The sequence below is a fragment of the Ammospiza nelsoni genome, chromosome 2 (assembly GCF_027579445.1).
Source record: "Ammospiza nelsoni isolate bAmmNel1 chromosome 2, bAmmNel1.pri, whole genome shotgun sequence".
NCBI classification, from domain to species: Eukaryota; Metazoa; Chordata; class Aves; order Passeriformes; family Passerellidae; genus Ammospiza; species Ammospiza nelsoni.
The window spans coordinates 112,432,788-112,449,157 of NC_080634.1; positions in this window are offsets into that span (position 1 = coordinate 112,432,788).

Genomic DNA, 16,370 nt, shown 5'->3' on the forward strand with positions numbered 1-16,370 from the left:
GAATTCTGAGCTACTGAGGGGAATTAAAAATGGAGGAAGGGAGAAAGGTTTAAAAATTGATTTAAAAAGAATTTTTATTCAGACTGTGTAAAAACTCTTCTGAGATTGATTGAATCAAAACTCCTGAGAAACACATGGGAGAAAAGCTCACTTTGTTAAAGACCTGCATTCTCCTCTATCTTCTAAGTGCAGCCTACAAAACTAATTTGATTTTGTTGGTTCTCCGAGAAGTTCTTTAGCAAGAGAAGGCTGGGGGGGTGGGAGGGGGAACCTCTCTTTTTTGATATTTGTGAGATAAAAAGAAACCCAAGCTCTGAGGCCACTTGCATAAGCTTTGTAAAGCTCTCTGAATTAAAACAGAAAAAGCATTTATTTTGTAGTTGCCAAGAAATGCTGGCTCCATAGAGTGCACAAGCGTGTTTAATTTACACAGGTTTGTTGGCTGGATACTTTTGATCAATAGTATCACAGTGCTAATCAGAAAATGACAGGTACTTTTCATGTGGACTTTTTCTGGGTAAAACTTTTGAACTTTTCTAATCTCTCAACTGAAAATAAGGACAAAATATTGCTCCCACCTTGCCTCCAAATAGTGGTTTTCCTTCCTTTTTTCAGAGATAAGAGAAAGAATAAAAGGAAGGAGGTGAGAAAGAAAACAAACATGAAATGGGAAAATAGAGAAGTAAAATTCCTCCTCCCTCCAAGTAACTGTCAGGGGTTTTTTTCCATTAAATATGCCATTACATTTAGGATTTCCATTTCCAAATGGGAAAAAAATGTGACTGGCTCCAAATATAAGAACAATGCTTGGGGGCAGGCCTAAAGTGAGCAATAAATCAGAGCAGAAAATGTTTTGCTTGGGGAACACATCATGATTAGATCATAAATAATCCTCTTTTCTTCCATATGCACCATAAAGTAAACACAGCTGTGAGCAGGGGCAGATGCTGGGGCACAGCCACGTTTGTGTGCACACACAGAGCACTCATCCCCTTCTCCCAGGGCAGCTCTGGGACAGCACAGGACAGGAAGGGCTGTGGCACAGGGGATGAAATGGTGCCAGCTGAAAACCTCCTTCAACCACAGCAGCACAGCCAGGCAAGCAGGGACATGTCACCAGGAGGACGCCACCCCTTGGCAGCAGGAAACTTAACTCTGTGCCTCAGTCCCTGCACTAAAATGCTGTTTTCTTAGTAATTGTGGCAGTCACAAAATATTTCTCTGTGGCAGGCTCATATAATGGAGGAGGCTGTGCTGAGAGAGAGCCTTGCCAGGGTGTCTTCCCTGTTCTCAACCCAGACTCAAGTACAAGGTTTATTTTCTCCATTTTGGGCCCTTTTGCTGGCCTTGCAGAGTTTGCCCTCTTAGTAGTCATGGTGGTACTTTCTTCTCCTTCTCCTTCTCCTCCTCTTCTTCTTCTTCTTCCTCTTCTTCTTCTTCTTCTTCTCTTCCTCCTTCTCCTTCTTCTTTCCTCTTCTTCTTCTTCTCTTCCTCCTTCTCCTTCTTCTTTCCTCTTCTTCTTCTTCTTCTCTTCCTCCTTCTCCTTCTTTCTTCTTCTTCTTCTTCTTCTTTCCTCTTCTTCTTCTTCTTTCTTCTTTTCTTCTTTCCTCTTCTTTCTTCTTCTTCTTCTTTCCTCTTCTTCTTCTTCTTTCCTCTTCTTCTTCTTTCCTCTTCTTCTTCTTTCCTCTTCTTTCTTCTTCTTCTTCTTTCCTCTTCTTCTTCTTCTTTCTTCTTCTTCTTCTTTCCTCTTCTTTCTTCTTCTTCTTCTTCTTTCCTCTTCTTCTTCTTCTTTCTTCTTTTCTTCTTTCCTCTTCTTTCTTCTTCTTCTTCTTTCCTCTTCTTCTTCTTCTTTCTTCTTCTTCTTCTTTCCTCTTCTTTCTTCTTCTTCTTCTTTCCTCTTCTTCTTTCCTCTTCTTCTTCTTCTTCTTCTTCTTCCTCATCCATCTGAACATTTCCTTAGTAGTTTTTAGCACCTAGAAGTGAAAGGGTTTTTTTCCCCTAAAGACCCCCAAGGAAAGGCACCTTCACTGTCTCCAGGGATGCTTCCAAAATTCAGCACAGGCGGGCCTGGGGTGACAGGCACAAGTGGGAGCAATGCTGGGACAACTGCTTTCCCTACCAGACCTGAGGAAGTTTCCAAGATTAAAACAATTAATTTCAAAGCAAGTCTGAGGTATCTAGAGGGGTCCTGTGTGAGCCAAAGCTCTTTTGCAGGGAGAAAAGCAAATCCATCCACCTTCCAGCAGAACTTGCTGGGATCTGTGTGGCAATTTCCTCCCTCTCAGATCTTCCAGTGAATTTTTCCATGACAGGGATAATCCAAGCTAATCACTTCCATTTGACCCAGTTTAATCACCACCTTCCCCAAATGGAGTTAATAGGCACTTAATTCTAAACAAGTGAGGAGGATGGTTCATGAAAGAGCTTGGAAAATCACTCTTCTGTTCCTAACACACTCTTTTTTTTTTTTTTTCTTCCTTTTTAATTTGTTACCCAGAGTTGGTAACTTCTGAGGCCTAAACCACAATACATCTTGAGCTCACTAAGCTAAAAATACTGACTCACCAATCACAGCATACTAATGAATCCTCCACAGGAAAACTAATCTGTCATTTCCCTTCCCACAGGAACATGCACAAGTGGTTAAATAGCTAAAGATTTTATACAGCCTCTCTGCCTGTTCCATTGTGCACTGAGATCTTGATTCAGGTACTGGAGGCACACATTTCCTTTCTTTCAAGAATTAGTTTTTGGCATATTATTCCATGTCTGTCATTCTGCAGCAATACTAATTTTAATTTTGCTTTGCAAGTATGACAGCATTCATAGAGTCTCTGCTTTTGGGATGGTTCTGGTTTTATTCTTTGAGATACATGTCAGGAAGCGGTGGGAGCAGGGGGCTGTGCACAGCAGATGGGCAGTGCCCTCCCTGCCTTGCTCCAGAGCCAGAATTCTGCTGCTGGGATGGGGGTCCCAGATGGGGCTCCTAAGGGCTGTTATGCACTCAGGGCCCTGGAAACTTCCCAGCAGGGCAGCAATGCTGTCCTGATTAAAGCCAAAAAATGCTTATAGGTGTAGACTATTCTGTGTTCTCAAAAATTCACTTTTGTCCCATCCTCTTGAAATCTGTAAGCAGAAATTTGCTTTTTCATGACTGCTTATTTTTTATTCAATTGCTTGTTTGGTTAGAGTTCAAATGTGGATCTTTGAAAGTGTCTTCACTGCCTGGAAAAATCTCCCATGCAGTGATTGGGGCCCCAGTGGATTTACACAGCAACAACCTAAATTGGCTGTAGTCTTCTCATTTCTCACTGATGACACCTTCACCCTCTCTGCCTTCAGCACCAAGGCTGTTGTTCCACTGAGGAAAGGACCTTGGATCATCTGTGGTGGAGTGCATTTGCTCAGGGCATGGGATCTGCAGTGAGTGGGATCTGGAGATCACACACATATCCACCAGGAGGGCTTCCCTGTGCCCCAGCCACACGCAGGAATCACAGCAGTGCTGGCACTCAGTCTTCCTACTGAGTAATTCCTGGCTTCCTGCTATTGAAAACATGTCATTCATGGCAATGTGGTGGTTTAAGGCACAGTCTCAAATAGCAGATGTTTACCTTACCAGCCCAAGACCTCTTGTGTAACACTCCTGTCTTGCTCCAGGCCAGCAGGAGTGAGGGTGAAGGATTTGGGGGCAGCTCCAGCACTTGTGCTGGCTGTGTATTCTTGCTATTTCCCATTGCTAAAGAATGGGAAACTGTGGAGTTGCAGGGCTGGGCTCTGAAAAACGACTATTTAATAAACAAACAAACAAACAACCAAACGAGGCATGATATCCCCAGGAGCACTGTTAGCAGGGAAGTGGGGTTGCTTGCAGAGCCTCACTGCCATCTAGCATGTGAGCCTGGTCTATATTTAGCCCTTTGAAACTTTCCAGATAAGAATCCTCTTGATGTGAACTGAAACCTTTGACCACCACAAAATACACAGCAAGGCTCCGTGTCCCGGACAGCCCTCACAGTTTGTGACTGAATCATCGGGTTCCCAGCCTAACACCCAGGCTGCAGCAGCCCCAGCACACAGGAGCAAACACAACACGTGTTGCTCCAAACCTGACAAAGCAGCACTGGGATTTAGGTCAGGCACGGCAAACAGGAGTTACTTGTACGCTGCACCTGGCTCCCGTTCAAACACAGCAGAGCCCGATGAATTCTCACCAGCCCGGACATGCAAAGCGGCGTCTGCCTCTCCCCTCTGCACTGCGATTTCTGCTCTGCCCCACCAGGGCCAGGCACAGCAGTGCTGCTCCTGCCCCGCGTGTGGAAAACGCCAACCGCTTGTTTTTGAAATTTTAAAAGTTTAATAGTAATAAAATGGGTATAAAAATAGCAATATAATTAGAGTAATAATAATTTCGACAATTTGGATTAGGACAATATGAGACAACAGAAACAATGAGTTATGGACAGTCCGGGTACCTTTTCTGGGCAGCATAATCCTGAAAAAGGACCCACGTTAACAGAGGATTAACCCTTAAAAGCAATAACCTCTTGCACATTCATACATCTCATATATGTTGCACAAATTCCATTCAAATACAGGATTATGTCTGATCATCGTCAGTTTCTTCCTTATAATCCTAACGGTGTCGTCCTGCCCAAGTGAGGTGGGAAGAAGTTAATTTCTCCTGATAATGGAGCAATAAATTCTCTTTCTCTGAAAGATTTAGGTGTCCTGTGGTTGCTATCTCAGTGCAAGTCCTTTCTTTAGAAAAAAAGAAATAGTTTCTATTTAGTATAGTTTCTATTTTAACTTTTTTTATAACCCAGCATAGTTTCTATTTTAACATTTTGTTATAACCTAAAACTATATTTAACACACTATTTAAGAGAATTAATATAGCATAACTGTCTAACACAACACACATAATATTAATTTTAATATTTGCAAAAAGCCAATCATAAACCACAAATTTTTCACACTGAGCACAGGCTGCTCAGGTCACTGCTGGCACGGGGCAGCTCAGCCTGGCCCCCTGCACGGCCGTGACCAGTGCTCTGCTGGACATCACCCCTTCTGTGGCTGTCAGGACTCACAGGGCATTCAGCCTTCACCTGAAGATGCTGAATTCACCTTTCACCCTGCTGGTCCTTTAGCCCTTGTCTCTCATTTCACTGTTCCTTTATCCCTTCCCATTTTCCCCTGGCTGCTGTCACTTCCTGGTGGTAGGAGCAGGCTTTAATTTCCATTCCACAACTGGCAGAGGCTGTTAACTCTGGATTTGTAGAGGCTTCAGTTTCTAGTATCTTAACTCCTTGTTCACTGGTTGTTGGAGTTGAATTTTGTCCTTTCTTATCTTTTGGCCCATCTCAAAATCCAGAGGATTCCACAACTCAGCGCAGCTTACTTTAATGAAGTTATGGACAAATAGCATTAATCTTTCAATTAATATAAGTGTTATTATTCCTCAATAAATGCATGGTTACACATTCATAGAGATTATATTTACTTACATTTTATATACAAAATAGAGAATTACAAATATCACATATAAAATATGATGAATTTAGCCATAAAGAATTTCTTGGCTTTGCCAATCCCTGATGGAAAAGAAATTCAATCAGGCTGAGACTGTAGTAACCTCACCTACAAATTTAAGCCCGACTTGGTGGTAGGAGATTACTTTTTATGGGATCACTTGGGATTAGGTAGCATCTTGAATATATTGTCAGGCTGTACCAGAGACCAATTTAGCATGGCTCTATTTGTTCTTCAGCTTCTACTCAAAGTTTAACTTGTGCATGCCTCAATCTTGAAATTATTTTAAATGTTCTATTAAAAACATATGAGAGCGAGGCACAGTCGACCGCAGATTGACTTCTCTGAGATATGCCCTGAGTGCTGGGGTTCCTGAGCAGCTTCCAGGCTGTTCTGAGGGAAACACAAAGTTGGATCCTCTCTATTTCACCCATCCTCCTTGGCCTCTGCACCTGTGTGCTCTGGAAGGCCAAGATCATAGGATGCAATGGCTCTGGTCTTTCCAATTTTTCTCTGCTCAGTGCTTTAAAGCAGTTAAATAGTGGGGGTTTTCTTCATGTTTCTAATTCTGTGTTGGTTCTCAAATGCTTGGGTATCCCCTCCTTAGCAGCCAGAGTAACTTCCCAGCCCTGGAATTTTCAGTGCATGTCTGGAATTCTGGTGTGGAGCAGAGAATTTGTACCCTAATGGTCCTTGTATGCTGCAAGTGTTGATTTGGACATAATACCTTCTTGCCTTTTCTCCATAAATGGTGTAATTGTATCAAATCCTGATGGATATTTTTGGTGCAGATTCCATGGGTTGTGGCTTTTTTAAGCAGCATTTAGAAGTGGGACTCTGAGTTCTTCATTAGGCAGTGCATTGTCTGTAGAGTTGCCATACATTAAAGGAGCTGGAATAACAGTGGTGCAATATCCAGTTTCACCCAAATGAGGTCGTTGAGCAGGATCCAGGTCTGTATCCACAGAAGGCAAACACAGTATTTAAACAGCAACAAAGCCTTCGATTTATTTCATTATTTACTGAGTGCTGCCATGGTGCTTGGTGCTACATAAACATTCCCTGCCTGGGGTTATTAATACTACCAGGCACAAGCAGGTTCCAGGCTCAAAACACCTTACAGGAGATATTCCCCAACAAGAGCTTTAAGCACAAGTTAAAAGGACAAGGTATCCACAGAGGAATCCTATTAATGAGATTTCAGTCTTCAAAAACAGCTGTGTGTTCCAGTAAGAAGAAATTCACATTTGAGGACCCAGCTCTCCACCCATCCCATGGAAATGCCCCTCATCCCTGACTATGCCCTGTGGAGTGTGTGAGTGATGCCAGTCTGGCCTTTTCTTTGTGTGATAAGGAACATCCACCCCTCCAACAAATATGGAGAACTAGCAGGAGATCAGATTTTGGGGCTTATACTGCATAATGATCCCATAATTAGGGAGAATTGAGAAGGTTCTGGCCCTCAGACTGCACAGCTCTGGAAATGCTGGGGAGTCCCTGCAGGGTCCCCAGCATGTGTGACCAGTAAAATGGAAAATGTTGCTCTGGAGGAAAGAAAGGACTGTTCAAGGGCATGTCTTTAACTCCCATAGAAGGACTAAGTGAGACAAGCTATTTGGAGGCACTCATCAGAAGAAAAAGGAGTATTTTACTTCAAGATAACTTAAATGCATTATAAATTCTTAAGAAAGGCTGGAAAATTGTTCTTAAACACATCAGGTTGAAATAACCCCAAAGGTATACAATTCCTTGATGAAAACATCAATGAGCATTAAGAACACTGTGTATGCATGCTTAGGTCAGTGGAGATTGCATCTTATGTAAGGCCATCTAAAAGACAGAGCTCTCACAAGAATTACAAATTATTTGGGGCCCATGAAAATCATCCTGGTTTTAATTACAACATTAAAGACAAATCCATAAAGTTGTAAGTTCTGCTGGGCATGGCAAGCAACCATTATAAATCTGGACAAGGGATCACACAGAAATTGTAAGTAATGGCTGTGAGAGATTTCAGTACTAGCTATTTTTGTCTTTAGAAATGGTTTTCATTTCAAAAAGTCATTAGCACTTGTGCTCAGCCAAAACTTGCTCATAAGACTAAGCAGGATTTCTTAACATAAACTGTCCTTAAAAGGACACTGTCAGCTTCCAACTAGCCTGTTTTTAAGAAGAACTTTCAAGATGTTTCAGTACATGAATCCCTGGGGTGATGCCTGTCCTTTTATCACAGTACTTCACCTTTTTTTTTTCTCTCTGGTGCTTTACCTTGCCCTTTTGCAGCAACAAAGGCACCACAGGAGCTCAGGGAACCAAAAAATAGGGAGGTAAAACTGAGAGCCTGGAAAGGACTGTAAAAAGCAGAAAACAAGCCAGAGGAGCTAAACAAAGAACTGAAAAGGTGTATCTCCTTTTTTAATTTTCAGTTTCAGATATTGTTTGCAAAAGAGACAAAAAATGTCAGGTAGTGATGTCTCTGTATTTTAAAGTTTACTTACAGCCAATACTGCAAATAAAAAGTGGAAATATGGACAAAATTTAAAATTCTCTTCTGATATTAAGATGGCTTTGAAAAAAAAGTTTTTAAAAGACAAATAATCAACCAAAGCAAGAGTTCAGCACATTTTAGAACAGGCATACAATAGAGTTCCTCTGTCCTGAAATTTGTTATGCAAATCATAATCAATGATACAAACCAGACATTTGTTATGTATATCATGTCCAATGTCATGATAGAGATGATAGTTCAGTGGGTACAGAGGGGCAGACTGGGAGAGGAGTCCCTCAGATCATCAGACAAGAGTTATACAACTCTTCACTGCATTTTATTATATTGCATTTGTGTCAGCAGCCCTGTCCTGCCAGTGTGATTTGTATATCTGGGCCCTTCCTCTTGCTGAGACCCAAAATGACAGCAACAAGAATCTTTGAGTAAGGCTGGCACTGGGAGGCTGGGGCCTGAGCTGCTGGAACAGGGAGCAGTTGAACAAGATGGAAAGTTCTCTAAGGCTAAAGGTCTAGAGTTTAACCCACACTGATTCTGCCAGGTTTATCCTGCCCTGACTCATTTTTAATCAGTACCACTCAGCAGAAAACTCCCTTGATTTTCTGATTCTAGCTGTGCTGTCATTTGCCCTGGAGTGTGACAAGGATAACTGTGTGTTTGTGCAACTTTTGGTGATGACTTCTTGAGAAGTTATTTGCAAAGATGGAAAAACCCTGACTCTTCCTGCTCATTGGGATAGTCTAGATGCCAGAAATTTTGTGACTGACTAGACAGAAACTCATAAAATGGGCCTGTACAATAAGAAGTATCAACTATTATCATGTGCTGATAAATAGGAATTCACACCATTGAAATACCAGCCAAGAATCAGTTCCAATGAGAGTGGAAGGCAGAGGTGGATGAAGGGGTAGAACTGCTGACAGTGGGGCAGATACATCTGCAGTGTAATCCTTTCCCTTCTCCTGACCCCTTTTTTAGGAGCTCCATTCTCAGATTCCAAAGTACTCTGAAGCCCAAACAAAGGCTTCAGCTGGATTCAGGTTTGTTGCCCCTCTGCAATGAACCTGAATCCAGCTGAAACCTTTGTTTGGGTTTCTCTTACCTTCTTCATTGGCTTGAGAAGGGCTGCAAGGAGAGCCCTGAGGGACAGCCCCAGTGAGCCTTGCCCAGCCCAGTGCCAGCTTTACTCCAGATGAAGAGATCTGGAGCTGGTAATCCAGATCATCCATGCAAAATGAATTCCCTGCATAAATGAGCATGCACATGAGCTGTCATTACAGGCTCCTACCACGTAACTTCAGCTGCCTAACACTGAACACCCAGCAGGGAAGAGCCCCGTTGGAGGTGCTGTGTGTCCTGCTGACTCAGCAGGATGACGAACCTCCTCCCTGGTGCCTACAGCCAGCCCGGCCATGCTCCCCCTCCCACTGTGCCAATCCCTCCCTAGGCATTTTCCATATACAGCAGGCAACTCACATGCTGCATATACATCACTCCTGGTGCCTGCTGCTATCCTACAGACAATTATAAAATTGTTATTTGGAAATGGCAGAGCTTCTTAAAGAGACAGCCTGCTAAACCTTGGGATGCAACACTTCTTTCTATGCTTTCTTCTTTCCATTTGTGTTCTCAGCTGCTCTTGTCCAGCATTTGGCACTGCTCTAAAATTGTTGTGCTAGAGGGTTTAAAAAAATAAGACAACCTTCTCCTGTGTTTTATATAGGTCCATTCATGAAGACCAGAACCTTCTATCCTGAAACAGCAAAGAGCTAATATCCCTGAGATACTCTACTGTTCTACATCTGTAAAAAAGAAGCCAAAGCAGACCTAAAAGAATTTAGTATGGAAAACATATTCCAGCTTCAATGACACTCTGGGGTTTTGTTTAGGTTTCTTTATTACGATGAGTCACAGTATGTAAACTTCACATGCAGTTACTGAAGTCATGTGTCTGCCTTATTTTAGCTTCAAAAACAGCAGCAATGCCAACATCCTTTGCTGCCTTTGAGACTTGAGAAGTCCTGAAAGCCAACAATGCTATAGTCCTCTTGTAAGCACTGTGTTGCTTTTTCACCCTATGGCTAGAAAATAAAGGGGATGATTCTCCAGGTGAGCCTTCTCCACTTCGGGTGCTCCTTTTGGAGCATTGGTAATGCTGGCTGGACTCTGCTGCTGTCAGCAATGGAGGGATCCCCATTTGGGATGGTCTGACAAAAGGATGTCTCACTCTGTCTCTCTTGCCTCAAGAAGAAGTGAGCCACACAGAGGTGAAACCAGCAGAGTTGTTAGTGCTGGAAGTTCCACTGCAACTTGCACTGCTGGAGTTGTTCCAATCAGAAGTCCACTTGGGGTGAGTGGAGTCCAAATCCAACTCGCCATCTCTGTCCTCACCTTTCAGCCAGGCCCTGCAGGAGGCTCAAACCAAGCAGAGAGATTCCCTCAGCTCCCATTGCCAGGTGAGGCCTCTCCAGCCCCATTCACACACAGACACAGCAGATTCCCCAGCTCAGTGAGTGCAGTGCCCATCCCTGCAGGTATAAAAGGGCAGCATGCAGCCAGCTATATAAAGAATGTTCTTCAGATGGGTTATGTATAAACTGCCTGCTGGCAAGGGTATCAAATGAAGGTCGAACATCAGAGACCTTTAGGCCATTATGAAATATGACTCATGGATTAGTTAACTGCCTGTCAGATTTTCCATTATGAAATTTAACCACAGCCCATATCTGCACAGCAGCAACACCTGTAGAAGGGCAAACAAACAAGTGGTTATATATGCACTCGCACTGAAATGGGTCAGCAGATGTGCTGTGGTATCAAAAGAATCTTTTTCCTTATTAATGAACTATTAGCTAAAGAACAAAAACGAGGGAAGGGGGAGAAAATGCTGTGGGAGTAAAAAGCCATTGTTTTGAAGTTCCTGTTTGCCAAAAAATCTGCAAGATAAATCTTCACAGTTCAACTGTATCAGATGAATTAACATAAAAATTTCCCTCTGCAGAATATCATTATTATAGCCATGATGAATATCTGTGCTTCCTAATCCAAGCATTTGCTTTTCATGAGCAGAAGTCAAAAAGCAGCTATTCCTGTTCTAGAAAATTACTATTTACACACTAAACTAAAAAAGAATAATGTAATAAATTTTGTTTCTGAAAATCAGTGAAAATATGTAGCCATTTGGTGAAATATTTAGCCATCATAATTCTCTCAGCTGGTAGTTTGGAGGTGGCTGTAAATTCAGAAAGGCAGAAGATGTGCTCTGAAGGTTCACCATGGGAAGTGGGGCTTTTGACCTGTGTGTCACTGGGTTGACTCCACAGGTGAAACTCAGCTCACCTACTTTTAGATGTCTTCTGTGTCTATCGATGCACTTGAGCCTGTTGCCTTGTAGGCAATTTAAAGGTATGTCTTATCTGATCTATTTTAAATATCTACCTTAGGTGAGATGATTCATGACTTCAGTGTCTTTTTCTTGCTGTGGCTGTATCAGGAGCTGGAGGGGACTGGCTTGGCTGCAGAGCCTTTCCTGTGGCCAGAGATGAACCCTGCCTGAATGCTCTGCCCCCACAAGGCCAGCAGTTTATGTGAAATGAGTTGTTAACACAGCTCCTTGTTATGCAATGGTTTGTCCATATCACAAAGCCACCACCACATCTGGCACAAATGAATGCTGAAACAGCCTAGAGGCTACTGATTAAAGAGGAAACCTGAGCCACTTTGATGGATTTCATCATTACATCCTATTCTTGCCTCCAGAGATGTTCCAGATCACAAGGTAGGCATGGAGTTCTCACTCCTCCTACCACTGTGGCATCTAATCTGTGGAGACATAAGTCTCCATTTCTATGCCTGTCAGTCCAGCTCATTCCATAAACACTACATTCATTTAAATGCTAAACTGCTGCTCTACAACAAGTTCAGAAGACATCAACTGTAAGGCACAACGAAAAACAATTCAGTCTCAAGAAGCAAAGTCTGAATAGGGTCAAAATAGCAGCATACAAATACATAAAAAGCAACTGCAAAGAGGAAGGAAATAAACTATTCTTCCTGTTTACTATGGAGACTTAAGTTACCCCACAGTGAGGTGACATACATCAAGCTGTGCAGCCTCTGCTCACAGCTGAACAGCAGCATTTTTCCATCTTTTAGAGCATGGAGAAGCCACCAGGAGCTGCTGTCTCACAGAGAGGCAGCAGCAGCTCCCATCTCACTGCAGGCACTGAGCTGCCTGCCTTGGAAAGCAGTGGGAGGGTTCCAGCTCCACCGTGTCCGTGGGTGTCTGAAAGGAGCTGGGAGCCCTTGGCTCACCAGGCAGCTTTTCAGTCTCAGCATGCAGCAGGGGTTCCTTCCTCACAGCTGGGAGCAGTGCCTGTGGTGATGTGACAGCATCCTGGGGCCCTGCCCCTCAGGAGATGCCAGTCAGGGCTGGGAGCCCTCCCCCAGTTTGGGGATGCTGTTGGTATTCTGGAGCTCCAGTCTGATGAGCATCACCCAGAGTGGATGGATATATTTAGTCTTAAGGCAGTGTGATGGACTAGATGTCTCCAAAACCCTTTATCTTTAATTATTTAAGTGGAAAGGTTGCAATAGGCACACTGAAGCCTGAGCTAAGCCTCTTACAAGGGAGTGGGCCACAGCTCCAGCTGTGTGACCTGCACTGCTGACCAAAGCCAGCCAGAGGGACAGGGTGGCCTTTGAAGACCCATCCAGAAAAAGAGAGACTTTTCTCCTGACAGTAGATTTTGAAATAAAACCTGTCCTTCAGATGGCAGATTCCTTTTCTGCTGCCATCTGAAAGATTATGCTTCTGGGTGCTCCTCTTTACTACTCTTTGCTCCTCTAGAGAAAATACTCCTCCAAGATGGTATAAACAAGGTAGAAAACATTAGGAGAGGTGGGGATGAGGGAGGAAGGGGAAGAAATGATTTCATTTAAAACAAAACCAGAAATAAAACAGGTTTCACTCAGACACATTCCTATTCTCACACTCACAAGAGCAGCCACCAGGCACCAAGCCAGCATGCTTAAGCCATTTAACCAAAAATCCAGGCAGTATGAAGCTTGTGCCCAGGTAATGGAAACAGAATCTGTGTGATGCCATAGAGAACACAAGGGATGCCAGCTCTGAAGTGCTAGTTTATTCCTGGATAAGTGACTATGCACAGGGTTTGGGTATCTTTTTGTAGCTCTTTGGAACTGTCAGTATCTCCACCTGTCTCAGCTCTGGCAGTTGTCAGGACTAATCACATTTTTTCCACATCTGAATGCCCTGAGAGACAGCAGGTCAATGCCCTGTGGTCTTGATGACCTGCTAACCTGGTGACATTAACTCAGGCCACCAACCTTTGTATTACAAGTCCCTACATTCCCTACACCCCATTCCCTTGCTGGTAATCCTTTCCCTGCCAAATGACAGAACCAACACTGCAGCAACAGGGAGGAAAATAGGAAGAAGGACTTTCTTTCCCCTTTCTCCCAAAGACCAGCGCTGGCTTTGCTTCATGGGCTTCATGGTTTGTCCTTTCAGATCCTGGCAGGGCTGTGGGGAGCTGGGGGTGTCCTCAGGACCCTGAGAATCCCATAGGCATTTCTGAGCTGTCAGAGTCACCCTCTCACTCAATAAGGAGCAACACTGGGCATTCCTCTGATGGCTGAGGCCACTCTCTCAACCCCAGCAATCCTGGCAGCTGCACCACACTGCAAAATATCATTTGCAAGAGTCAGACCTTGCCAGGTGCTCACAGCTGGCAGCTGAAGTCAAACCCCTGCACACAGAGGGGAGAGCACTGGCAGGTGGTACTTGGTCAGTGAGGCTCTGAAGGGCTTTCAATGAAAACTCTAATGTTACATTTACGTTACATAACATAGAAGTTGCACTTGGTATTTAGAAATGGTAATTAGAAAAGGCTCAGAGAAACTGAAATGAGAAACATTAGTGCCTCCTTCAAAGGATAACTGAGGCTGATTAATGTAGGAGCCATCTTGACTGGGTGCCTGTTTTGATTTAGGCAATTATGAGCTTACTAGTTCAAACCAGTTCACAATGAGAATGTGAATCCAAGATTTACTGATGTGCCTCTTTCCTTTCTTCTTGCTGCTATGAGTTTCTCTTCTTTTGTCTTCATCTTCTCTTCTTTGGGCTCGCCTACAAGAGAAAGGCACACTCGTAAATTTACAACCTACTTGTAAACCAATAGTTGACTCAAGGCATTCACTCAAAGAGGGGCAGTAGATGGATACTCATGACTTTGCCATATAGAACAACATCATACTGAAATTTTTTTTGCAAAGAACTCAGTTTTTGATAGCTACATGAACAGAGTGGAAGGAAATACCTTGCACAGAGGCAGCAGTCCCTACTTCTGTCCTGTGAGTGCTGTGGATTGGGCTGTCCTGGTAGAAAAATGCTGCAGTGGGCAAGAGCTGCTCCACAGCCCAAGCCAGGGCAGCAAGAGCAGCAGTCACTTGGTGTTGTGCTACCCCTGTCCAGCAGATTGTGGCTCCTGCAGAGATCAGGACCATGCCCCCAGCCTTTCTTCCCATTTGGAGCTTGCAATCTGCAGAAGGAGCTGCTGGACTCTCTTTGTTCTGATGGAGGAAAACTTATTGCTTTGCAAGTTCTTCCTGCTCCTAATTGACCTGATCTAACCTGAAATAAGCCATTTGTATTCCTGCAGAGGAATACCAGGGAGTCCACGTGGCTTTTTGCCCAGGTTTAACTTAATTTCTTTAAAGCAAACTGCAAATTAATAGTAGTGTAACTTTCCTGTGCAGGCAAGCCCTTAATCTAATTGGAACATGTAAAACAGCATTTGGGAAGACAAAGCAGAGCATAGACTTGGAGAGTGAAGGAGGGAGGCAATACAATTTGGAGTCCAGTGGGGATGATGCAGAAATTTGAATGCAGAGAAATAAAAATTATTAAAGTTTTTAAAATCCAAGCTAGCAAGGAACCTAGGGACATGAAAAAATAAGAGCCCAACTCAGAAATTTTCAATGTTCAGAGAATTGCCACATTCTCTCCATTCATTCTTCCACTTGTCATTTTAGTCAAAAAACATTCTCTCTTCCATCCCCTAAAAGTCTGAGTCCAAATTCATGGCTTCACTTTCCCCTGTGTCTGATCCTCATATAACAAGACTGCTCGTTTTGAACAACATGTTCGAGAAATATGAACAAAACTATATTTGTACTTCCTCAGTTCTCACAGAAACCTGTGACTACTTGATCTTGTCACTAAACCATCAAAAAATAACAACAGGACTTCAGTAAAGAAAGGAAAAAAAAGAGAGAGAGAGAAGCCTTGAGTGCTGCCTCAGATAAGGACTAGTGTATGTTTGAAGTGACTAAATCTTTTGCGTGTGTCCTGCTCTAGAGTCATAACTTGTAAAACTTCCTGATTCTGTCTCTCAGCTGAGAGTCCCTGCTTTCTGTAAACAGTCTGTTGTGGTTTTTCAGACAAGATGAGAATTTCTTTGAAGCTTGAAAACAAACTCCAGGCATCTCTTTGGAGAATAATCATGAATCTGCTCTTCACTAAGCCCCCTGCAATTGACTGTGTGCATTCCACCTACCAGTCTGGGAACATGGAGAGACAAGGGAAGGGGAGCCAGCAAGGCTTGGTGGCAGCACACTGGCCAAAGGAGGAGCAGCTCTTAATCAGATTGCCTTTAATTCTTCATGTGAGTTAAAGGCATTATGTGCTAAGATTGAGGATGGAGGTGCACTCAGCAAAGGCAGTGATACAACAAAGTGCTGCAGCACAGGGGAGTATTTTGTAAGAATTTTGTCAAATGCTGTCCAGGCACAGTTTAGTAATCACTGGCAATGCCAGTGAGAGGAACCACTTGGTTCAGTGCAGCAGCTTTGCCCCACATACTGAATAAGATTCTGCCTTTTGATGCTGAAAAATGTCCACAGAAATTCAGGAACTGATCTGATGGAACATGTGGAAATTATGCTGCTAAAGACAGATCTCTGATATAAATGAGAGATATTCACTGTTGACTAGAGATTGTTTCCAAATCCCTTTGCTAATTTGTGGCTGGACAATGTTAAATTTCTGTTTTGATTACCCTGCCATCTTACAGTATGAAAGACTCACAAAAATACAGTATGGGGTCCTAGCCTCATAGGCAGCTGTGTAGAACAATAACCAGGTCTTCACTACTGCTACTTGAGAATTACATCAACAGTAGGATCATTTTTTTATCACACTCTGGATGTCTGAGCTGTTTTACCATTAACAAAATACCTCCTTTCCTTAGAAGTGAGTCCAGAGCTGTGTACAGTGAGAAATCTGCTTGTTAAGATGTTCAGCAGT